The sequence below is a fragment of the Protopterus annectens genome, chromosome 1.part1 (genome assembly GCF_019279795.1).
Source record: "Protopterus annectens isolate FY-2018-M chromosome 1.part1, PAN1.0, whole genome shotgun sequence".
NCBI classification, from domain to species: Eukaryota; Metazoa; Chordata; order Ceratodontiformes; family Protopteridae; genus Protopterus; species Protopterus annectens.
The window spans coordinates 1,261,440,170-1,261,466,931 of record NC_056726.1 but is presented as its reverse complement, the minus strand read 5'-3'; the positions used below and the strand labels follow the sequence as shown (position 1 = coordinate 1,261,466,931).

The following is a 26,762-nucleotide window of genomic DNA, read 5'->3' as shown; positions in this document are numbered from 1 at the left end:
TAATATCGCAACTGCCTGTGTACATCTAAAGTGTGCAAAATCTTTTCCCCCTTATTTTGGGGATTTGCATAAAAAGTAGGCAAATGAATAGTTTGGTTTAAAGCCACACTAGAAACCACTTTAGGCATAAAGGAAGGATTAGTGCGTAAAGATACCCTATCCTTATGGAAAATCAAGAAAGGCTCAACCGCCATAAGGGCCTGCAATTCAGAAACCCTTCTTGCAGAGGTAATGGCCAACAAAAAAGCAGTCTTCCATGATAAATATTTCAACTCAGAAGTAGCTGCAGGCTCAAAAGGTTGTAGAGTGAGTTTCTCCAACACAAAATTGAGATCCCAAGCAGGAGCAGGAGCTTTTCGTGGGGGTCTTATATTCTTTGCCCCTCTAAGAAATTGCTTGAACAAAGGATGAGAAAACAATGGTGGGTCACAATCATAGTGAGCCGAAATTGCTGCAGCATGAACCTTAATAGAAGAGAAAGACAAACCTTTGTCCAGTAACTCCGTAAGATATTGAAGAGCCACACTCAAATTAGGCTCAGAAACATCAAAATCTTTTGTTGCACTCCAAAATAAAAATCTCTTCCATTTATCTGCGTACACTTTCCTTGTACTAGGCCTTCTAGCTTCCAAAATAACATTCAAAACTTGCTGAGGAAGTGGAGGCCCACTATGGTTCAAAACAGAATATGCCAGGCTGTTAGGTGCAGTGAGTGAAGCTTGACATTGAGCAAATGGCTGTCCTCCTGTGACAACAGGTGTGGAATCGAAGGCAAAGGCCATGGAGGCTTCCGTACTAGACTTCTCAGTAATGGGTACCAGTGCTGTCGAGGCCAATCTGGAGCTATTAAAATCATCCTTGGCTTGTCCTGTCTGACCTTTAGAAGTACCTTTGGGAGGAGAGGCAGAGGTGGAAAGGCATACACATGAAGATTGCTCCAATTGAAAGAAAGAGCATCCACTCTCCAAGCTGTGGGATGAAACCTTTTGTGCAAAACTTTGGCAGCTGATGGTTTAGTGGAGAAGCGAACAGATCTATGTCTGGAGTTCCCCATGACACTGTCAATTTCTGAAATACATGAGGATCCAATTTCCACTCGTGGGGATCCATAATTCGTCTGCTCAACACATCTGCTAAGGAGTTCTGTGCTCCTGGCAGAAACCTTGCCTGAAGATTGAGCTGTAAACTGAGAGCAGTCTCCCACAAAATCATTGCTTGCCTGCATAGAGGATAAGAATCGTTCCCCTTGCTTGTTGATGTACCACATGACAGTTGTGTTGTCTGTTAGAATCAACACCTGCCCTGGAAGAAGTAAATCCTTGAAAGCTATTAATGCAAACTGGACTGCTAACATCTCCTTCAGGTTGATATGTAGATGTTGTAGTCTGGCAGGCCACTTGTCTTGTATCCACTTTCCATTTAGATGAGCTCCCCAAGCTTTGTCTGAGGCATCTGTCGTTAGAATCTGACTCGCCTCTGGCCGGGTCACAGAGAGTCCCTTGTTTAGGTGACATTCCTGAGCCCACCAGAAAAATTCCTTTTGAATGCAAGGTATTATTTGAATGACAGTGTCCAGATCCTGGCAGTGCTGTGTCAATACATTTTTGAGATACCATTGCAGCTTCCTCATATGCAGTTTGGCATTGGGAAGCACCAGAATACAAGATGCCATGAACCCTAAGGCTTGAAGGACTGTCCTTGCAGTCAGCCCGGACTGATGAGATAGTTGATGGAAGTAAAGGGATAGACTCTTTTGTTTGTCCGGGGTTAAAAGGCCATCTGGGATGCTGTATTCAGTCTCACACCCAGAAAGCACATGTCCTGAGAGGGTACTAGACTGGACTTTATTTCGTTCACAGAATACCCCAGGCATCTTAGCACTGCTATCACATATTCCAAATGATGAAGAAGCTCTTCCCTTCCTTGAGCCAGAATCAGGCAGTCGTCCAAATAAGGATAGATCTGTATTCCTTTTAGCCTGAAGAAAGCTATCACTGGAGCCAGAACTTTCGTGAACACTCTGGGCGCAGTAGATAAGCCAAAGGGCAATGCAGAGAACTGATAGTGAGAAGTCCCAGCTCGAAAACGCAGATACTTCCTGCAACTTAGTCTGATAGGAACATGAAGGTAAGCCTCCTTGAGATCCAAAGTTACCATCCAATGATCTTTGCCCAGCAGAGGTAAAAGCTGCTGTAACGTCAACATTTTGAACTTGGGAATGTCCAGATAAGTGTTGAGGGTAGATAAATCCAAAATAGGTCTCCACGTGTTCCCCTTCTTTGGTACTAGGAACAGGCGAGAATAAAATCCTAGGCCCACTTCTGGCATAGGGACCGGCTGTATGGCCCCTATTTGGAGTAACAGAGAAACTTGCTTGTGAGCCTCTATTCTTTGTTGAGGAGGAACGTCTGGCATGCCTTTGAAAGGAGGCAAGGTATGGAAATAAAACCTGTGACCGTGGTGTATGATATCAAATACCCATCTGTCTTGGGTAATTAAACTCCAATTTTCTTTAAAAAGTGCCAACCTTCCTCCCAAAGGTGCTGCCAGAAGAGAAGGCTCTGGCAGCTGAAAAGGTAGGTCATTGGGTCTGTTTACGAAAGGACTGACCCCTGCCCTCACCCGAAGACTGTGAAGGAGAACTCCCTGTTCTAGGCCTGAAAGAGCCCTGAGCTCTGCCCCTACCACGTCTAGATCTACCCCTAGACTGGGAATCATAAGAAGGATACGTCCACCCCTTAGTAGGCCAATTTCTACTAAACTTTGGAGGCTGGACCTGCAAAAAATCTTTAACAGTCTGCATAGACTTAGCCTTGTCTTCCATTTTCTTTAAAACTGCCTCAACAGGAGGACCAAACAACACGTCAGATTGTAAAGGAGCATCTAAAATCCTTGTTTTAACATGTTCAGATAAATTTTGATCCCTCAGCCAGGCGTGCCTGCGAAGAACTGACCCAGTGGCAGCCACCCTAGACGAGGCCTGTACAGCATCAAAACCACATTGCAAAGAATGCTTACCCACCTGTTCAGAAACATGTACTAAATCTTGCAACTCTTTACAATCAATACCTTCTGCCAGAGCATCAACCTTAGACTTCAATTGTGAAAGGAGATAGTTTTGGTATTTCAACATGTGAAACTGGCAATTCAAAGCCCTCATAGCAAGAGTGGAAGAAGTATAAACTTTCTTTCCCCATCTATCCAAGGCCCTGGCCTCTTTGTCTGCAGGAACCGGATTCTTAACAACAGAAGCCTTAACACCTTTAGGCCCCTGGCTAACAGTTTCTGGGTCCGCCCTAGGACTCTTAAAAGATACTTATGAGCTTCAGGCACCCTGTAATACCTATCCGGTTTAACAGGAGCAGGAGGCAAAGAATCAGGATTAAGAGAAGCCTCTGTAAAAACATCTTCCACTACATCCAAAACAGGAGGTATAGCCAAAGGCCTATGCTGGGGTAAAAACAAAAATTCCCTAAGCCTTTTCCTGGAATCAGAGAAGTCCTGACCTTCCCACTTAAAATGCTCCCTCATGGAATGAAGAGTTTCTGAAAAAGAAAAATCCTCAGGAGGAGAAGCAGAAGGAGTAGAATCATCCACATCAGAATCAGAATAAGGAGAGTACTCCTGTAAATCTTCAGCCGAAGACTCTGAAACATCTGAAGCCTGCTCAAAACTCCCTAGCTCAGGCTCCACCCTAGGTCTCTTATCAGGAGGGGGCATAGAACCCTAATCAAAGTAATCAAATCTTCTGCCATTTTAAGCATATGCTTCTTGGGCACAGTTCCTGAAGAGCTAGGGGTAACACCAACTGAAGCTAAACCTGGCCTGCCCCTGGGAGAAGCCTTGGAAACAGAAGGAGAGGGCCTAACCACCCTAGGCAGGGAGGGGAGTATAGTAACCTGAGAAGCCCCATCAGCCTGGCCTGCCTCCTGAGAGGCCACATCCTGCAATAACAAAGTCTCTCCCTGGGATCCCAAAGAAACCTCCGGTGGAACCACCGGCTCCACCGACACCTCTAAAGAACCGGCGTCCGGTACTGACGGTTCCTCTAGCCTAGGTTTAACTGCTTTGTCCTTGCGCTTCTTCGAAGAAGCGGGCGTCGGAGCATCCGACGGCATTTTATAATTGCACCGCTTCCCAAAAACTAACCTGGCACAGTCCAACCTTCTCTTTATAGTGCGTTTATTGAATCTAGCACAAGAGCGACACCCAACAACGTCGTGCTCAGGCCCTAAGCAAGGAATACACAAAGTATGATAATCTCTATGCGGTATCTGTTTCCCACAAGAAATGCAATTATTGACTTTTTCTGACATCCGGTAAATCACTGAAGCAAGAAAAAACTAAAATATTCCCCAACGGGGTACTTAGCCAACTTTGAACTCGGTCTGAAACTTCGAAATCGAAAAATCTCAGAACGCCAACCGGCACTTGCAACGCTGCTTCTGCATCGGACCATGCGGCAAAAAAGACTGAGGATATGACGTCGGTCATGCGCATTTGTACCCTGACGTTCTGATGTCAGTCAAATGCGCCTTGACCGACGTCAGCCTTATACTTTGATATTCGGGCCGACCGAGGACAGCGGACTACCCAAGTGTAAGGACTGCAGCAATGTGAGATGAAGAACATGTTCGAGTTTCCGAAACTCGAGCTTTTGGTTTCGGTTATTTGTAGTTCGAGATTTTGGAAATTCGATCTTCTGAAGTGAATCCATATACATATATATATATATATATATATATATATATACATATACATATACACACATATATACACATACACATATATATATATATATACATACACACACACACACACACACACACACACACATAGTTCCCATAACTTGTATTATTTATATGTAGTTTTCTCCTTTCTTTTTCTAAAGATCCCATTTCCAGTTCTTTTATCACTTTTACATCATCCAAAACTATAAAAATAGTAGGTTTAGATTTTTATTTCCATTTTCTAGTAACTGATTTTTTGGCAGTCAATAGAATTAAACTTAATAAAGCATTATATCTCAGTCTTTACTTTGCAACCCATTTTTTTCTTGTATTATCTTGCTGGGACACTTTCTAGAAAGAGGCAGAGTTTCTTTGATGCCTTGTTGCCACTGTAGCTGTTCTTTTAGCCCATTTGTTAGCCAGCCAGTATTCCTTTATGTCCTGATAAATATTTTCCATCTCTTACCTCTTCCTGTACACCTGATTTCATGTCCTGGACTTCTGAATTTCCTAACCAACTTTTTCCTTATGTGTCTTAACTACATGCCTGATTAGTTCTCATACCTGTTCTATCATCTTCACTCATACTACACTGTGATTGCCATTCTTCCTTGGCGCAACCCGTTTCCTTCTTCTAAAATGCTAGACCCTAGAGTATTTCCTTAAACTCCTGTTCTTTTGTTTTAGCTAGTTCCCAGCTCTTTAGTCCAGTCTCTGCTGACCTTGAAGCATTCTCTGACAGCTGCTTGGAGTTGACTGTGGCCACCAGTGGTTTATACTAGGTACAGGCTGTTTCACTGGAGATGACATTACAATCTCTGATTTTGCCCTACCACCATTTCCTCAATATCAGGACTCCTGCGCGAGTTGCATGCTGGCCATACTAATATAGAGCAAATCCACGACTCCCCAATAATCTGACCAAACGTGAATAATCATTAATGCAGCTCGTCAGGAAATGGAAGTATATGCATCTGTGAGACGTAAATGTCCATAGAAATGCACATCAGTTTTTGTATTTTACTGTCTTCACTAACAGCCAGCAGACGTCTACAAAGAAAGAGCCTATTTTTTCGGGAAGGGGCAGGCAAATACAACATCCCTGTTCGATTATGCCCTCACCACAAAAAGCTATATGCGTTACAGAGACAAAATTAAGTACATTACTGTGATCATTATATTAATGGCGTTTCTTAACACTAAAGGTGTTTCTTAACACTAAAGGTGATGCAACTTCAGACAAGGCATACATCACTGTGGCAGTGTATGTCTGTGAAAGAAGCAGAACTTAGTGCTATATCTGAGAAACACAAGATAACAACTAGTGTTTTGGCTTTCAAGTTCTTATTTCACAGTTTTCTTGATGCAAATATTTTCAAACTCAGTTCACGAAAATTGTGAATATTTTTACTTGTTCTCACAGTAAACATTTTATGTTACAAAAGCAAAATCTAAGTCTAACTTTAGTTGCCCTTGAAAGTGATATTCTCCAGCACCTATTCTTACAGTTAACTTAATGGAATTACTAATATTTCCTTATAATGTAATGCTGCCTTAGAGATCCATGTCAGAAGCATGTGGCAACCATGATTAACACTGAAAAGTATGACTGCAAAATGATAACTATTTAATTATCAGTTTGGATAAAATTTGGTTATTGGCTAGTAATTGCACTGTCTGGATGACAGCAAAGAAAACTTGAAAGAACCTAAAAGAAAATACATGAGAAAGAGAACAGAAAACTGTGGCTGGGAACAAACTTTCAGTTGTTCAGCAAAAAAGTTCAAGCTGTAGCTTTGGCACAGGAAATAGCTTTCAATAATTTAGAGGGAAAAAATCAAATGTATTCAGAAAACACTGAAGTAATATATCAAGTCAAATACAAGTGAGGAAAACACAGAAGAAGCTACAACTATTCAGATGAACTGGTAGAACTGAAAAAAAAATAAGATGCTGAAATGAAGAAAAGACTGGCTTAAGGATTCACAAAAAGTGTCACTTAAAAATAAATAGTATAGTTGGACAGCAATGCATGCAGAGAAAATCTGAAAGAGTTTCTGCTGTACTTGAGAAACCAGAAGGAACTGACAGCATTCATTTTATGAAAGTACAAATAAGCAACTGAATTGATGTTCCACAGCAGGATTCGTATTTAAGGGGGCACACTGTATGCATTCTCCAAATCTGGCCATGATAAAACACTCAAGACTTATAATAATAAAGATGCAATCATACCAACAGCACAACCTCCTCCTGACAAAACTGTGTAAAAATGGAAAAGTATTAAAAAATTGTGCACAGCAGAGTGCTTGTGGAAAAAAACTATTGCCTGTACACCAGGCAGAAGAGAAGCAAGTTAGCTGATCCCAACAACAAGGGAATGTCCAAAGACAGGTGTGAGATTTAAGCTGTTATATCCAGAATATTTTTTTCCTGGAGGAGCAAAGATATTATTACCTCATTAGCCTATTCTGAATAATAAAATTTTATTGAACAAATCCTGAGAAAGCACGAGGAGTAAGACTCTACTTCTTATTCTTCTGACAAGAACAAGGCCTGCACACAGAGAGAGAGAGAGAGAGAGATAGAGACTTTGCCAGTGAAATCTTATACACTGTTTCTAGGAAAAATGCTACAGAGTCTGGTAAAACAAACACACACACACACACACACACACACACACACACACACACACACACACACACACACACACACACACACACAGAAACTGTATGGAAGAAACAGGGGTACCCTCGGACTTGAACCAGAGACTGGTGTTCAGAAATTGGGATGATGAAGATGACGACCAGCAACACTGAAATAAGTGAACAAACAGGGGACTATAAAGCATCAGTTATATTTATGAGTAATAGACAAATGAAATGTGGAGTTGCAAAAAACTGAGGCTGATAAAGCCTGGAATTGTGTTGACAGTCAACCTGGTGGGAGAATTACAAAGCACATACCCCACTTTATTTCACTAATGCTTAGACAGATACTGAAGGTTTTGAAGTAAAACAGCTTTTGTTCTTAGTAACAGTTGTATAAAACTTCATGATGTACATGCTTGTTGTAATGTAAAACAGTTCTACATATAGCATGCACATGGGGTATTTTTAAATGTGAGGTGGGGGAGTCTTATCCATGGCTGCTGTATATGTTAAAGATATTAATGCAAGCAAGTACTTTTCTTAGTTGAAAGGTATACAACTTTACTATGAAACACTGTAATAATGAACAGAAGCAAGTTAAAGTTAATATAATGGGATCTTGGGATGCTGGGTGGGGTGTAAAAGTGTACTGATCATACTATACTATATGTAAAATTAACACAATTTTCCCATTTTAGAGAAGTGGATGTCTAGATTAATGTCTTTGCTTTAAGGTATATGCAGTTTTAAAGCAAATAGCTTGAAAAATAGAAAATTATGAAAGAAAGAAAACTGTTACGTTTCTTGCATTTGCAAAGTTTTTAGCTATTTTTCATTAGGACATGCTTTCAGTGGGAGGCAAGTAGTCTGCGGGTAAGGTAGCTGATCATAGGAAGCCTAAACTGTGCTGTCCAAGTAAAATTTACAAAGATTCAAGCATCTACAGAAAGAGGTGTCTGCAGGTGTTAGCAATTAATCTTTTTTTTTTTATTTTTTATTTCACTTGGACCTCATCCTACCTGTTTACTGAAAGCATGTACGTTGTTTTTCATTTATGGGATGGGAGTAGAAACAAAAGAAGAACTGAGAGCAATCAGTATAAGTGGGAATGCAGGCTCTATTATGCATTTCAGCATGGCTAACCTTAATTTTAGATTAGGCAATGCGTGCTGTGCAGCTGTAAACTTAGAATAACTGCTCCTAGCATAAGCAGTAAACAATTTGTTGAAAAAGTACAAAGCTTTAGGTGTTCATTCTAAGTTAAAAGGGGGTGGAGGGGGGGGGTCTGAAAATGTATTTAGTTTGCTTTCTTTGAGGGTTTTCCTTCAAGCACAAGGTTTTGAAAAATGTAACATAGGTTCAAATAGAGATGAGAAGACGTAGCTGCATAAGAGATCAACCTACCAAACATTACTGAGTGTATATAAACCAAAGGTTGTAAATACACTTTCAAAAAAGAGCTGTCATGTAAAACAAACTATAATAACTACTCTGTCCATATGATCATGGAATGCATGGCACACTGGTAGCTTTGTCACCTCACAGCAGGAGGTTCTCCAGTTCAATTCTAGGCTGGAGTGACTTCTGTGTGCAGTCTGCATGTCCTCCCTGCATTTGTGTGGGTTTTCTCTGGGTACTCCGGTTTCCTTCCATGTTACAAAGACATGCGTCTGAAGCATTTCTTGCCAGGCCTCCTCTGAAAATTGGCTTTGTTCCAAGTCGGACTTTCCCAGTAAACAAATGATAAATAAATGTAAATGGCTTACAGGTACAGACAGAAAGCAAAAAGTAGTGCGCGATGCAAACAGCAAAACTGCAAGATATGTAGTTGGATAGAAATGAGTGTGTGAATTTGTCAAAGAAAGGATTTTAGGATGGATATTAAGCAGAATATTGGGGACAAAGGAAAAGAGGAGCAATATTGCTGAGTGCTAAAGGGGCTCAATAGTGATAGATTTGTGGCAGCAAGGGGATACTGACAGGGGAGAAGGATTGTGCCAACAAGTATTTATATTCCACCAAAAACTGCTATTATGGATCCTAGGAAAAAATTAAGAAAATTTTATTTAAGGGTGGTGACTGGAACTTGATTTGCAATAGTGAAGATGTATCATGTGGACACAGTAGGGAAAATGTAAGAAGAAAGGATACATTTCTGAAGAAATAAGAAATGTGGCATAGAAGACATGAATTCAATACAAAGAACTCAGACATAATTTACATATTCCCCAAAGTACAATAACTAGGCTAAACTGGGTAGAAATTATGTTTCATAGGAGCATGTAAATTTAATTGAACACTGACACACATACAATAACTCTTTCAAATCATGCACCAATAAAAACTAAAATACAAATGCAAGATACAAGTAAAAATGACAAACTGACACTTTCCCATTTACCTGTTAAAAAGGCAGGAATTTTAGAAATTGGCTACGAAAATGATTTGAGAGTTACTAAGGAAGATGAAAACTTCTTTAGAAGGGATAACTAGTAAGTAGAAAAAAATGGATTTTAAAAATAAAATAGAAATAAGAGACTTGGGAAAGGACCTCTCTTGTTCGGTATATATTTCTCGGAGGTACAGGCCAACACGGAAGGACTGTGGCTGACCAAGTTCGCAGATGACTGCAAACTGGGCGCCATAATCAACTCTCCAGCCGACACAAGCATCCTCCAAAAGGGCCTCATAGAAACAGACAACTGGTGCCAGAGCCACGGCCTCAAGCTAAACGCCAAAAAGTGTATAGTCATCCCCTTTGGCAAAAACAAAGTGTCCACAAATTACCACATAGGTGGTAATCCATTAAGTACAGAAGTAATTAGGGACCTGGGGACCCAAGTTGATAGCAATCTCTCATTTGACAACCATGTGGCCAAAGTGGTTAGAAAAACATTTTATATAGCCCACCTAATCATGAAGGGATTCACATCTAGATCAGGGGAGGTCATCGTGGCTCTTTACTCATCCCTCATCAGGCCCATAATTGAGTACAATGCCCCTTTTGGGATGTACCTTACCAGACACCTGCAGCAACTGGAAAGACCCCAAAAGTACCTCACTAAGAGGATCAAAGGGCTCAAACAGATGAGAAACTCCAGCTCTACTCAGTGACATACCGCCTGCTCAGAGGCGATCTGTGCCTGACGTATAAAGTCATGTCCAACCCGGAATTAATGGATATGCTGCACCTCAGAAAATCCAAATCCCATCGAGCTACGCGCTAGAGAGACTTGAACCTCAGCACTGAAATAAATAGGACATGCTGGAGGGACAGATTCATAACCCAGAGGCTCCCTTCACTCTGGAATAAAATCTCATTCCAGGTTAGGCAGAGTCCCTCATTGACTCTCTTCAAGAGGAATCTTGATGAGTGGATGGGAGATCATAGGTTTACCCCGGGTATCACTTCTGTGTCACTGTTAGACAGAGGCGCTGTATACTAACCTTGAAAAAGGGCATAGCAAAATTAATTTAAAATGGGTGGCGAAAGCCAAACACACTCTGGCTAGGCTTATAAATGCCCTAGGGCAGATAGCCTAGTATGAACGTATGAACCTATGAAGTAACAGGAATTATTTAGAATGGTTGACAAAACTTAAAATAGTGCAGAGTAAGAGGAACCTCACATACCAAAAGGCTGAGTGTAGAGTGCTAAATGGAAAACAGGAGTGCTTGAAGAATATCCATGAGTTTTGAAAGGCTGCTGTTGAGCATCTCTTTTAATAACTCCAGAGAAAAAAGTTTTTAGCACAATGACTGGAGCAACAGAAAGTGGAAGGGATGTTGCCACACATAGGAAGCCTATGATAAGAAAAATAAGGAAAATTTGTATGACGCAGGCAAATGCAGAAACTAAGAAAAATCTAGAGGAAGATAAGGCTCAACATTTAATATCTAAGACAAGAAGTCTCCATAAACAAATAATATTCCTGTGAAGCTGGGATGGAAGAAAGTGATCAATATATGGAATATTTTTTAACAGCATTTTAAAAAAGGGGGTGGGTACCAGCATCTTGGAAGAAAGTTATGATGGCTGTGGCAGTTGTGTTACACAAAACAGGGTAAAGGCCCTTCAGGCCCAGCATCACAAAGACCCAATAATCACGTTTTAAAATTGAATAACTGTTTATGTCTATTCTAGCTAAGAGAAGAGGAGGTGTTGACAAAATGGATAGATATGAATTGATCAAGTTTTGTGGAGGGGAGGCAAACACTTGACAATATTAACAGAACAATGGTGATCCAGATTGAAGCAGAAAAGAAAACTGGTGGGTCTTGATGCAGAAAAGCATTTACAGAGTCAGGTGGTATTTTATGAGTAGAACAATGGTAGCACTTACATTCCCTAATAAAACAACAGGGTTAATTAGAAGGGTATATGAAAGTCCAAAAGCAAGAATTAAAGTGGAGGGCTCCTCTCCGACAAGCTGAGTTAAAACAGAGGAACAAGGCATGGGTGTCCTCCTTCCCTTTGTGATTTACTTTACATTTACTGCTCAGTAGTGCAGCGCTTTGGGTTGCTGCCTCACAGCAAGAGGTTCTCTGGTTCGATTCTCAGCTGGGGTGCCTTCTGTGGAGTCTGCATGTCCTTTCTGCATTTGTGAGGGTTTCCTCCGGGTTCACCTGTTTCTTCCCATGTTATAAAGACGTGCTTGTGGAACATTTCTCCACGGGCCTCCACTGAAAACTGCCTTGTTCCAAGTCAGACTTTCCCAGTAAGCAAATGTTAAATAAAATAAAATGTAGAGAAATTAGTAAAAAAAACACAAGGAACTTAAAAAATTCAAGGATATAAATAGCGCGGTACTCAAAAAAAGTTAGTTTTATTTACAGATGATATTTTGTACTTAAAAACAACCTACACAACAACATTTCTGTGAGCTGGAACATTTTGAGACAGTTTCATGTCTGTTCAGGATATAACATTAAGGAAAATAAAACAAAAGTAACAGCATTCAACTATGACATGAATTTGTTTAGCAATACCCATATTTACAGGGTCATGACACAATGAAGTACTTAGGTGTAAGGAATAAAAATAATTATATTCCAGCAGGTAAAGATACATAGGAGCAGACTAAACAAAAGATAATACAAAAACAAAGAGATTGGAAACTCTTTTGATTAGGGATATGAAAAATAAGATAAAAATGAAAATGTTTTCAGCTGTTTTAGTTTTATATGCAGATGAGGCATACTTTTTATGAACCAGAGGAGAAGCTGTGGATGATAAACTAATAAAGATCTGGAGAAATTTATTTGGGAGAGGAAAAGGGTAAGAGTTTAGAAGGATAAGCCGAGTATAGGCAAAGAAAATGAGTTGGTGGAGTTTTTAGTTGCGTCTAGAACATAAGTGTAAATACATGGGTGTATGACATTTCAGCGAAATGTCGCAATGCCAAACCACACAGGATCAAACTTAAATTGCTGATCCATGAAACATGGAGAAGATTCCTTTGTTTTTTTTTTGGGGGGTTTTTTTTTTGTTTTTTTTTTTTGTTTTTTAAATCAGCTTTTTTGCAGGGGGACAAGGCCCCTGTGCAATATACACATGCACATACCAACTCAACAGTTCGCACTATAGTGAGGAAAGGGCAAACCTCTCATTCCTCACTGTACTGCAATCTCACGGGGAAATAATGGTACAGTTCAGTCAGCTGACTTCTGATCAGAAGTACTGGCTTTTCCAGACACTGATGGAACAACTCTTCAACATAATGTTTTAATTAGTAGGGCAGATAAAATATTGCATTGTAAGTGTAAGAAATTAGAGGAGGTTAGAAAAGATTGCTTTTCCAGTCTCTCTTCCCAACGTACAAAGCAACAATGGGAAGACACCTGTATGGCCCCCAAGTATGCAACAAAGTTTAAAAAGTTTATGATTTTTTTTGTTTGGAAGTGTTTGCATAGGTAATTTTATACCACAATGTTTTAAGACAGTGGTTACAGATTTTGTGCACAGAGGCAACTTGTCTGTCAGGCTTGAAACCGATGTAAAAGGACAACTTCAGTAGGATTAAATGGAGCTTTGCTAGGTGTGAATGTTAAATGGGTTCCTTTTTTGGCTTGGAGGTTAGACAAACAAGACATTTAATGGTGTGCCGGAGTTTCTTTTTTTTTTAATGTGCAACTCCAAGCCGCTCAGCTTATAAATAACAGCATGCCATCCAGGTCCAGGAAAGTCGCTCTGCCTCTATACTCAATGACTAGTCTCACAACAACCGAGTACAACACTCCTTTGGGTATGTACCTGACCAGGCAATGCAACAACTGTAACAGCCACACAGGTTACTCAGAAAAAGAATACAGGGAGTAAACACAATGCCCCATGCAGACTGCTTCAAAGCCCTATCCCTATAATCTGTTTCCTACAAACTGCTTGAGAGGAAATTTATGCTTGGAATACAAGGCATCCTTGGATCCTGTCCTGATGGAACTTTTGCAAAACTGCAAAATGAACAGCATCAGAATTACCAGATCCAAGAATTTAAACTTTGCTTGTGATTTAAATAGGACATGTTGGAGGAACAGGTATGCATCTCAAAGAATTCCCATTCTCTGGAACAGGGTTCCCATCCACTTGGAGCAGAGCCCTTTCCTAACCCTCTTCAAACGTAACTGAGACCAGTGGATGGAAAATCACAGATTCACCCCTGGTGTGACACCTACGTTTCTGGTGGACAGAAGCAGCTGTTAAATCATCGTAGACTGAACACGAGGAACCAGGCACCGAAACAGAAAACCAAACTGTTTAATGAAATTAAAATCTTACACACTAGCAAACAATAAAAAAAGAGCGCTTTCATTTTAAACAAAGTTAAAATTCATCAGATGACACCTTAATGTGAAATCGTTCTGAACTCCCTGCTCAATATCATGTGATTGTCTGCAGCCAATGATAAACCTGCTAAGACATCCCCCCCAAAAAAAAGATGGACATGGCTTTACTGTTAAAACATACAAATTAAATCAAGTTAAATCAAAATTGTAAAAAGAAAAATGAAAATGTTCACAATCTTGGATGTAAATAATTCATGTTCATGATACCGAACACACCCATGAAGGTGTAGTCATCTCATCAATGCTTTTAACTTTAACATTGGTGTGATGCTGGCTTGCCTCTATGCTGGTCTGTTTTGCTCATATTTTCTTGGGAAGAGCTGTTGAATCTTGCCTTAACTAACTTATAACCCTTAAAATAACCTTCAAGGCTAAACAGCCAGTGAGATGCATTTGGGATCCATGGTTAGGCTTACAAAGACCTCAGTGAATGTTAAACTAGCATATACCTATAAACAACAAGTATGGATAAGCTTCCAGGTTCAAAGTAAATGATGGGAAACCACAAACTGTGTAAATTACAGGCTCACTTGAAAAATTCAGCTGTGTTTCCCATGGAACTGTGGATGATGAAACCCTTATGTAACCCAGGAGTTGATAACTCCGGTAAGCCAAGTATAACATCGGTTAGAAAAAGTTATAAATTGAACTCAGGAGGGGAATATTCAGCATTGGAAAACTAATTACTCTTAAAGGATAACAGGCTAGCGTATCTGACAGCATTTTAACCCTTGAAGTCCTTCACCCAGTGGTAACCACCACGATTCCCCATTGTGGACAGAAATAGATAAGTAGAGGAAGTGGGCATAGGCTAAAAGTTTTGGGAGCCATCTCAGGTCATGGTCTTAAGCTCAGATAATTAACAGCACATGGTCAGACTAGAGAGGCCTCCAATTTCAATTTCCAGATTTTTATTACATCTCCTTGCATCTCATTTTTTGTTCTAGGTGGCATAACCTTTTCAAATAAATTGGAATGGTAGAAAGGTAAAATAGCTGGCTGAAGCCTAGCAATAAGCTATTGTTGCAAGAGGAAAAGTGGATGCACTTGAAACAATTATCTGTGTAGGTCCTTGTTTAAGCAAGTGGGAAGGGGCTGTACCCTGGACAAGTGGCATATTACTGGATGCAAAAGTGTTTCTGGTAAGGCATTCTTTGGATGCCATAAAGATCAGTTTACTTCTAATGTAGATCTAGCAAGGGATTTAGGTGTAGGCTGCACTAGTTAAAGGGTGGACCATCTGCCAACTTTCAGGACACTGGGCAGAAATCTGACTTACAAAAGAGGATTCATTAAGGTAGTGAGATTTTCATTGCGAATATTTAGCAAGCCTTTGTAAATATGGCAGATCTTTCTGCAAACTCTTTATTTATTTATTTATTTACATTTGTTGACCGGGAGTGTCCGACTGGATGTAGGTCCATTTTCAGCGGAGGCCCGGGGAGAAAAGCTCCACAGTTAAAATAAACAGACAGTAGTTACATTGGATTACATAGTGATTAACAATTCAACATAGCAATTACTTACAACATATTTACAGATGAAGAACATAGTACATCAGTAGACAACTAGAATCTTTATCTGTGAAGTACATAACACACATTAACAAATGTTACACTAAGAAGTTCCTGCTGTATAATGAGTACTACTTGCTACAATCAAGGTAGTTAGTGGAGTGGAAAGAAAGGTAGTGGTTGGATGGGGTGGGTGATATTAGAGTGGGAGTTGCAAGGGCATAGCCAGCATGTTTTTAGTTGCGCTTTTAGTAAAGTTTTGAAGTGGGTGCATGATGGTACAGAGGTAATTGTGGGTGGAAGGGAGTTCCATAATTTGGCTATGGTGCAGGAGAATAGTGCTTCACCAGCAGAGTTATTGGCTTTAGTGATCTGCAAGTGATTTTTGTTGCTGGATCTTAGTGGTCTGGTGGTGCGATAGGTTGGAGTAGATTCTGGAGGGATGGGACATTTAGAGGATGGTTTACTAGTTTGTGGGCGAGTGAGAGTTGCTACCACTGAAGGAGGTGAGTGAGTTCAAGCCAGCCCAGTTCAGCAAGTGAGAGACAGTGGTGACTACGGTAGGATGCCCCTGTGGCGACTTTGGCGATTTTGTTTTAGCAGGTCTCAAGCTTGTTTAGATCGCATTGCCTTAGGTTGGTATATATTGGAGAGGCATAAAGTAGGGTGGAGATAAGGTGGGAATTTGCTACTGAAATCTTTACTCCTTTGGTGAGAAGTTGCTTATTTCTGCATAACGCTCCTAGTTTTTTATGGACTTTTTTTATGTTCATGGATATGTGAATGTCAAATTTTAGTTTGTCTATTTCCACTCCTAGCAATTTGGTGTGTTCAGTTGGGTATATAGTGGTGTTGTCTTTTGCTGTGATGTTAAAGTGAGAGTTATTTTGAGTATGTTTGGTGGGTTGGAAGAGGAGTAGTTTAGTTTTGTTTGGGCTGAGTATTAATTGGGCATCGGATAACCAAGTTTCAACAGAGGAAAAGGCTTCCTGTGTGACTTTTTGCAGTTTGGGTAGGGACTGGGCTGAGCAGATCATGGTTGAGTCGTCTGCGTATTGTAGGAGTGTGCCATGTTTGGTGGCAGAGGCTAGATTACTGGTGTAAACATTACACAGAGAAGAGTAGGGATCCAAGGATGGACCCTTGGGGAACCCCTATGGAGACAGGTAGTTGGGGAGATATGTCATTCTGCCATACAACGGATTGTTGGCGGTCAGACAGGTAACTCTGAAACCAGTTGGTGACTGATTGAGAGAAGGATAGGTTATTGAGGACAGAGATAAGTTGTTTGTGTGGGACCATGTCAAATGCTTTAGATAGGTCTAGGAAAGTAGCAGAGGAGAGATAGTCATTGTTTTTATGCTGAAAGGTAGTGTTAGTAAAGGAGAGTAAGGTGGTGCTATGGTTTGGTCGGAAACCATGCTGAGTACTGGAAAGGAGGTTGTTAGTAAGGAGGTAGTCTGAGACCTGAGAGTGTATGCATCTCTCTAGTATTTTGGAGAGAGAATAGCTATGGGGCGGTAACTGGTTAGTTCTGTGGAGGGTCCGCCTTTGTGAAGGGGAATTATATGTGATACTTTCTACAGTGTGGGAACGTAACTTTCTGACAGAGATCGGTTAATCAAGATGGATACTGGGTAGGCCAGAGCATCAGCTGTGATTTGTAGGTATTCACTTGGGAGGTTGTCTGCTGCTAATTTGGTGGGTTTAAGTTTAGTTAAGAGTTGTTTTATGTTGGAGGTAGGTACAGGAGAAAAAGAGAAGGCAGTGGGGAGATTACTAGTTGAAGGTGTGGGTTGGAGGGGAGGGGGGTTGTGTTGTTTAGCTAGTGGTACTATGGTTTGTGTGAAGTGTGTGTTGAATGAGGTAGCAATATTTTCTGAGGAGCGAGGGATGTTAGGAGGAGGGGTACTGACTTTACCTGGGTGGAGGATGGAGTTTATGGAGGACCAGAATTGTTTGGGGCTGTGTTGTGAGGAGTCTAGGGCAGACTGGTAGTATTGGAATTTGTCCTGTTTTATTAGCTTTTTGACTCTATTGCGTAGTTCTAGGAATTTCTGTCTAGCTGAGGGGGTTTTAGTTTTGCACCAGTGCTCCCAGGCTTTATCCCTGTTTTTAATTTCTGATTTAGTGGTTTTCTGTAGCCATGTGGAGGGTTGTGCTTTGGTTCTGGAAAGTATTATGGGGGCATGGTAATTAAGGATGCTCAGGAAGGTAGTATTAAAAAATTCAAATGCGTCATCAAGACTGAGGTACTTTACAGGATGCCAGTTACATTCTTTGAGGGATGAGATGAATGTGAGTGGGTTAAAGTTTAGTTTTTTATGTATTTGACAGTAGATGACAGGTTTAGCTTGGTATAGGTATTTTTTGAGTAGGAATGTTGGGGAGTGATCACGGAGGCTATCTGATAAGCAGCCTGTTATATATGACTGGGGGCTCTTACTGACTAGTATCCAATCCAGGGTAGTGTGCTTGCTGGAGTTTTTACTTATCCTGGTTGGCGACTGGACTAGTTGGGTGAAGCCATGAAGGTTTACATGATGGGTTGGATGGTTGCCAGAACAGGATTGCCAGTCAATATTGAAATCACCTAAAATTATAGTTTCTTCGGGGAGATGGTGGGTAGACCACCTGAGGAGGTTTTCTAGTGGAGGGATGTTTTGGCCAGGTGGGAAGTAGCAACCAATTATGTTGATGGTTTTGTTTTGGTTTATTTTGAGGTTGGTATATATTATTTCTTCATTGCCTATTTGTGGAGCTGATGATTTTAAGATCTGGATGTTTAAATGCTGTTTAAATATTATAGCTACACTGCCTCCTTTCTTGTTTAGCCGGTCTACTCTTAGTATGCCGTAACCTGTAGGGAGTATTTGCTCACTGGTAATGTGAGGTTTTAGCCAGGTTTCTGTCAGGATGACTATATCTGGGGAGTACAAGTCTATTGTGGCATGGAGTTCATGGACTTTGTTGGATATACTTCTAATATTTAGGCTTAGTAGAAGGAAGTCACTTGGCTTTCTATTGGCCATAATATGGGAGAAGTTGTGGTTTCTAGTCTGATTGGTAGGGCCAGGGTTGGGGTGGATGTCTCCACTTAGGGCTAGTTTTGATATGCATGAGGTTATTAGTTTTCTCAGTTTTTGAATGTGTTTGTTTATACAGGAAACTTTATGATTGTGCTCTGTGGGTAATAGGTATGGTGGGAGGGTTACTATGTTAAGCTGTAGGAATGCTTTATGTTTGAGTAATATAGTTGGTAGAATATGTTGGGGGCGCATAGGGATGGTTCTTGAGTTGGTGGGAGGGGAGCTCTTGGTTGCGATCCACAAATTAGCTAATGGACTGGGCAGAAGAGTACATCAAGAAGTTCACTCAACAGTATACACAACAGGATTAAAGATTGTCAGTATTTCTATCATATTTATGGGACATGACAGAGACATGGATGACAGTCAAGTTGGTTTCACAGAAAGGAACTTCTTGTTTGCGTCTCTGGCCAGTTCCACCTTGTCAGCATTTATGAAGCAGTTAGCCTGATGAAACCTTTGTAGCACTTTCTGTATTCCTGAATTTACTAAACAAGTATTCATGGGAGTGAACAGACCTATGATGAAGATGCCCCATGTTAAAGGGATGAGACTTATTTTTGAGACTTACCTTAACTTGTCGTACAGTTTATTACTATAGGAGTTCCACCGGAGTGATTTATTCCTGAATTTGCAATTATATTTAGGGCAGATGGGTACCAAGTTTTCTATGCAACTTTTAGGTGCAGGTAGAAGTCAGACGTGAATGCAGCAGCCCTCTCATTTGGGTCCATTTGCAAGGAACTGCTTGGAAGTTTGCATAGGTCTTCTACAAGCTGAAGCAGGTTTGCCCCGGACAAGTCCCCTAAAGATGGTCTAATTTAGCAGTGGGGTGGTACCACTAGGCCTGACAGAGAATCTGACTGATTTGTGGTCTGTCTTGACCAGGGATAAGGAGATGTGGGAACAGTTTGGTAAAATGGTTAAGATCTCTACCACAGAGCTACAAGGTATGGAGTTTGATTCTGACCTCTGGTTATTGGCTAGGCTTGTAACAGTCTGCAGACAGATAGACTAGTATTCACCTATGAACCTAAGCAGGCTGGGGTGCAGGTAGGGGCTAGGTTGATAAGGACTAAGTCAAGAATACTAGAGCCTCTAGTGAGTAGTTTTACAATTTGCTCCAGTGCATTTGTATTAATGAAGTCTAGGAAAACACTGAGTGTAACTATTTTTTAAATATACAGGTGTGCCAATCAATATCTGAGTAGCTGAACTTCTCTAGTAAGAAAGTATTTGGTTTGATATTTAATGTCTCAATGGTGCTGAGGTAATTTCTGTGATATTTGGGTAACAATGATAGGGTTCTGTAGCTAGAAATGAAGTAATAGTTGGAGTGGTTAAGGGTGATATGGATCTCTATGAAATCCAGGGCTGTAGATAATTTGATGTGAAGTAATAGCATTAAAAAATACAGATACTCCCTTGCAATTTCCCAAAGTTCTGAAGGCATGATAGGCAATAAACAATGGTATAAAGGGAGTGCTGTCACTGCACTGAAACCATACCTCAGTAACTATACAAACATGACTGAGTTAAGAGTTGGAGGAGGGCCTCAAGTTCTGGCATCTTTCTGCTTAGACTCCCAGCATAGTAGTGCCACCTTGATGCTGTCTAAATATGAGTTTGTTTTTCTATGTAGGAATGCCCAGTAGGGGGAACTTTGCCTTAAAAAGCACTTTGGGGGCAGCAAAGGCTTTAGCTACTATGCGGAAGTCCAGGTGTAACAGGTCTAAAAAGAAGTTATGTCTTCCCATAACATTCCATCTATGTTGCTGATGATCTTCCATTCATCACTGATGGGTTATCTGTTCCGTCCTCGGAACTGAGTCAACCTTGTAGCAAACTCACATTAGCCAAAAAACTCTCGAACTAAGTCAGTACCCAGAATGACCCTCTCCCTGTTACCTAAGTTCGAGTTGCTAGAGAAAAATAAGTAAAGCGCAGGCCACTTATGCGCAAATAACCTAAGGTACCACATAAACCCAAAGCATCCCCCAGGAGCCTTTGGAGGGGGACGGAGGGTGGGAAGTGATGAATGCAAGACTATCAACAAAATAGATGGAACATAATGTTGTTAATCTTCTTCCCATTCATCACTGATGGGACAGAATCCCAAGCTACCTTGAGGAACCTGGGTGGCCCTTATGGAAGAATATTCCTGAGCACCATTGAGCTGAAGGTAGCTCTTCCCCTGGAGACCATATCCAACTTATAATGTTTGATGAAGGTGTGTGGTTTAGCCCAAATGGCTTCTATGCAGATGCCGTCCATAGAGGCTCTGGAGTGGAAAGCTAAAGAGGTTGCTATAGCTCTAGTTGAATGTGCTTGATATTATGAGGTCCAGGCTGGTTTGTACGTGAGTAAGAAAGGAAATATAGTCTCAGAGCCATTTTGATAAGATGACCTTTTACACAGCAAATCCCTTCCTTGGGCCAGAAAAGGAAATGAAAAGTTGGTCTGACTTGCATATAGATTTAGTCCCTTCTAGGTAAAAATCGGTTGCTTGTGTACATCTAAGGAGTGAAGGCAAACTTGGTTCCCAGGAAGAATCAGAAATAACTTAGAGGAGAAAGGATGGATGTGTCCAGTATGATACTCTGTCTTTATGAAAACCAGGTAGAGTACTTTATACACAAGATCTGCAAGTCTGAGATTCTTCTGGCAGACATGAAAGCTATCAAAAATAAACACTTCCAAAAGTAAAAATTTTATGCCACGTTTCGCGGCTGGTTCAAACGTTTTTTGAGTCAAGGAGTGAAGGACTAGATTAAGGGTCCAAGGCTCTAGAAGTTATCTGAAAAATGGCCTGATATGAGGAAATTCCTTTAAGGAAGGCTTTTCATAAATGGAAGGCATAAGAGAGGATGAACTATCAAATCTATAAGGGGAGCCAGAGACCAAGGCGGATATACCAGGCTGGCCCGAAGAAAGGAAGGACCACACTTGTCGAGGCTAGAAGAGAGGTCTGAGAATTACTTTGCATTTCAACAGATGTTACGCTCGTTGTCAGAAAGAGAGCCAAGGCAATCGCAGCAAGGCTGGCCCCGATGACTGAATATTTCAGTCCCCACCTCTGGGTTGAGGAACCATTTGTGAGGCTGTAGAAAGCTTCTACTTAGATGTCCATAATCGCGCTGGAACTCCCCGGGATGTGCAATATCAGAAACAGTTGGAAGCTATCGCCGATAACCAAAAAACTCATTGGTTTTGCCTCATAAGGTAGAACAAGGTTACACTTTGCTTGTGGAAATACCATACCACTGACATATTGTCTGACTGAATTTCAAAAAGTCCCAGAGGGGGGATCCAGATGCAAGGTCTGCAACACTAACAGCACCGCTCTTTCCCTGTAGCCTTGATTATGGCGACCCCTTCTGCCTGAGTAATGGTGTCTTCCATAATTTTTACCATTTTTGTCCTTGGGGGTATCATCGCCATGAGGGGCATGCAAGGACTAAGATTTGTGTCCCGATTTTCCACTCCTATGATTCTTAAAGTATGTACGGCTACAGCAGACATAGTGTTCCATCTAGTTAGCACCTATGTACTTTGCTTTGGAACCGAAAAGGGATGATGCTTTAATGGAGGTATTCAAAGAAGAATTGAAGGAGTCCGCAAAGTCACAAATGTGCACACAGACATAATGTGTCATGACAAAGCCCGAATCCGCTGGCCCAGCCACCCCTTCGGTCGGATGTGGGTCCAACCTCATGAGCGGGTTGGGTACTGATTCCTGGGTTATGAACCACGAAGTCCACTTGTCTCTGACCTCGTCAGACAACAGTCCCACAAGTGATCCAGATAGCTCTGTTATCAGGTCCCTCTGGAGCCTAGTGACAACTGCCAAATAGTTCATTGATCGCACAATAAACATCTGTGAAGGAAGGCCCACTTTCCCAGTCTGGCTACCATCCAGGACTCCCTGTTGGGCGGATGAATAGTGGGATTTTCCTTCAGCCACGTCCTTCTTAGTGGCCACTGTGAGCCCCACAGCATCAACTGTTAACCCTTAGGGCCAATGCTAACTGTCCACAGGGGAAAAGTATTTGTCCACTCTACGGGAAATAGTGTCAAAGGTGTGAGGGCTCTTTCATGCACTCAGCCATGATGAACTGGCACGAAAAGCCTGTAGAAACACGGGCCCCCCCGGACGAAGGGTTGCTGGGTTTCTAACCACCCGCTGCTTCCGGGTTTCGAGGAGGTCTCTGAAAAAGGTGACTGAGGGGGACCCTTCCCAAGAACATAATCCTCATCTTCTGCCAAGGACTCCCCATACCGAGGGCAGAAAGGAGGATAAAGGGTTCTGTGCCTCAGCCCGAAGCGCCCATCCTCCAATCCCCAGACTGAGGAGGGGTTGGCTCCACAAGGACGGTGGACCGAAGGATGATGTTGGAACCGAAGAAAGAAGGTGTACCGATGCCAAGGTAATGGGTGCCGAAAATGCGTCATAGCAGGAGACTTCAGATCCGAATGGTTCTTGAAAGGAGTGGATAAATCCCTGGCTGCCAAAAACTGGTCCACAGGGTGCACCACAGGTTGTCGAAGGGAAATTGGGGTGTGTCATGTCCTGAATACGACATAGGGACGGGTCTATAGAAGAAGGATATCAGGTCCACTGATGGTGCCGAAGTTTCTAGCTTTAAAACTGGTGTTATGAAAAACAATGCTCGGCACTGAAGGGACTCGGAGCCGGGGTAGCTACTGGAAGCGAAGTGGTAAAAGAATCAATAATCAGGTCCAAAGGTTATGCCTGTGCCGGAGTTGGCAATGACGCCAAAGGTTTCAACATGTTCGAAGCTGAGAGATAGACTCGTAGCCGAGGAGGGTATTGGAATAAAAATTGGATGGAGCTCGATGATTGGTTCCAAAGGCTGTATCTGTGCCAAAGTTGGCAGGGTGCCGAGGGAGAGCTGAAGGTGGTAATAGTTCCAAAGGTTTGAACATGCTTGGTGCCGAGGGGAGACTTGGAGCCGAGGTGGCTACTAGAACCAAATGTTAGTGAGCTGAATGATCGGCTCCAAAGGGTGCATCTGTGCCTAGCTGGCAATGGTTCCAAAGATCTCAAAATGTTCGGTGCTGAGGGAGAGGCTCGGAGCAGAGGTAGCTACTGGAACCAAAGTGATATTGAGCTGGATGATCAGTTTCAAGTGTTGTATCTCTGGCAAAGCCTGCAATGGTTCCGAAGGTTTCAACATGCTCGGTGCTCAGAAAAAAGCTCAGAGCCGAGGCAGCTACTGGAACCAAGGCAGTAATATGTTGGATGATCGGTTCCAGGGGCTATATCTGTGCCGAAGCCAGCAATGGTTCCAAAGGTTTCAACATGTTCGGTGTCAAGAGACTCAGAGCCGAGGTATATACTGGAACCAAAACGGTTTGTCCTTATCAGCCGATGGTGAAAGAGTCTGAGTGGAACCTCTTCGCTTTTAATAGGAGGGGTTGAGACCTCCGTAATATAAAAAAAAGGCTGCTGAAAAAGGAAGACCTTAGTACTCCTTTTAGGATTTATTTCATACACATGAAGAGGGCACTGGTTGAAAAAAAACACAGACAGATGTCACATCGGAGGATGTATAGAGATATGTGACACACCCAAACAGTACACATAACTGTAAAATAAGTCATGATTACGTAATTTACATTTACATAAAAATACAGTTTAAATCCTGACACCCCCCCCTCCCTTTTTTATTTATTTTTTTTTTTTTGACATATTGACAAGGAAAATATTACAAGAAAAAGAACAACAAGCCCAAGAAAGAAAAACATCCAAGTATCCCTTGGAATCCACTATTATTGTTAAGAGTTAAAAGTAAACAGAAGAAGAGGGAAACAACTCATGGAAAAAGGGCCGTACCAACGATGGTATTTTAGAAGACACTGACAGTAAAGATAAGTGGATAGAGTAACTATTTATCGAAAGAAAGAGAGAAAATACAAAAAACCCATACATAGATTATAGCTCTATATTTTAATAAAATGTACTTAGCTGAGAGCTCTTCTGAAACGCAGCTTTACTGCTACGTGGCAAACGAGATCGGAGGTAACAGGGAGTGGGGCATTCTGGGTAGAGACTTGGCTCGAGAGTTTTTTGGCTAACGCGAGCTTGCTACAAGGCCAACTCAGTTCCGAGGACAGAACAGATAACCTATCAGTGATGAATGGGAAGAAGATTGACAACATTAGATGCCATCTTTGGTGAAATAGAAAGTCTTATCTACCATGTCATCATCCCCAGTCAAGATGTACTGGTCCCCTTAGAATGACACCAACTACTTAGTCAGCTGTTATCTTGTCTTTGCATCTAGGCATCATTATTGGTAAAGACAAGATGCTATTGAAGACCATTGTCTTTCCTGCCTCTAACACATGCATGACAAGTTCCATCATCTCTCTATCTCTCTCTCTCTCTCTCTCTTTGTATTCCTCTGGGAAGAGCACCCCAGGTTATTCACTCTGACACGGGCCACCACCTGATCAAAGTCATATCTGTCTGGCTTAAGCCCTTGTAAATACACAGTTCCTGGTAAGGGACAGTTCCCTCATTGTAATGAAGTTTTCCCTTCCTACAGTGGTTCTATAACTTGATTTGGTATAAACACCTGAAAATAGATCCTAAAATAACTGACTAATTATTATATCTAATATTATGACAACTAACATACATACAAATTGTAGTCATGATAATCAATAAACTTGCAAATCACTAACTGTGTCAGGCTAGGTCACCAGAATTTATTTTTGGCTAGCCACCCAGCAGTGACAACTTTGGCTCGAGATGATTGTCACTGCTGAAGTGACATCCTGACCCCATGTGCAAAATGGGAAAGGGGTTGAGGATGGATGGATGAACATATGGAATAGCATGACCTCGAAATGCACATTCATGAACTCTGATATACCCTTTTTTTCAAAAGCAAGATTCAATTTTTTGTAGTGTATATAACATTCTATATGCAAACATTTTAAGCTACTTCAAACAAGAAAAAAAGCTTTAAGATTTCTGTCATAGTAGTAATTGGTTCTTATCAACTTAGCCCCACCTGTACCCCAGCTGCATCGGTTCATAGGTGAATACTAGGCAGCTGCATAGGTTCATAGGTGAATACTAGACTATCAGTCTGCAAACTGTTACAAGCCTAGCCAATAACCAGAGGTCAGGATCAAACTCCTTACCTTGTATCTCTGTATAGGCATACCTCTCAACTTTTTAGCACAAGAAATCTGGACAAAGGCCCCACCAACAGGGACAGATTTTAATTATTACTCTTACAAACTTACAAAGTTGCTATACTAAAAGGATCTGTACTAAAAGGATCTGTACTATCATGCATTTTCTGAAGGATATGAATTTTGAAACTCATATGCTTGTCATTATTTAGTGACTTCAGTCCTCAATGATTTTCTAGAAAATTACAATTTATGAGGAAAAGGAAAAATATCAGGCAAAAGTCTGGACAGCTGACAGCTACAGGGCTAAAACATTTTATTAGTACAGCAGTGAACCATTCCACCACTCTAAAGGTCATGCTTTAATACTTTTCAATCTTCTAAACTCGTATCTAGTTGCCTTTCTCATCAATCTTAACAAACCTTGAATACTTTGGGACTCTGTTGTCTGTATTTCTGATGTTGATACACTAGTAAAAGCTAATAAATCAACAGAAAGGCTCCAAGGATGCTTTGTGCCTACATGAACACCAACCTCCTTCCCAGTTCCTGGTGAAAAAGCCTCTTGGGTATATTTGAATGGACCCTCCTCTACCCAAGGTAGGGAGGCATCACAAGCACAGTTTGTGTGTTTAAACACAGTCACTATAAGACATATTAGTAAGGAACACGTCTAGAAATTCTCCTCATCAATTTTCCATCACTGGATAAACAAGATAACATTTGGGTTGCTAACAATCACACCTCTCAACTGCTATTATTTAA

At 41.2% G+C, this 26,762-nt stretch overlaps 1 protein-coding gene across 1 annotated transcript in view; it reads right to left on the bottom strand.

The window, feature by feature from the left end:
- The window catches only part of LOC122809742 (hepatic leukemia factor-like), a 328,254-nt gene that overhangs the window by 188,487 nt on the left and 113,005 nt on the right, over positions 1–26,762 (bottom strand). The gene's annotated exons all lie outside the window — the stretch shown is intronic.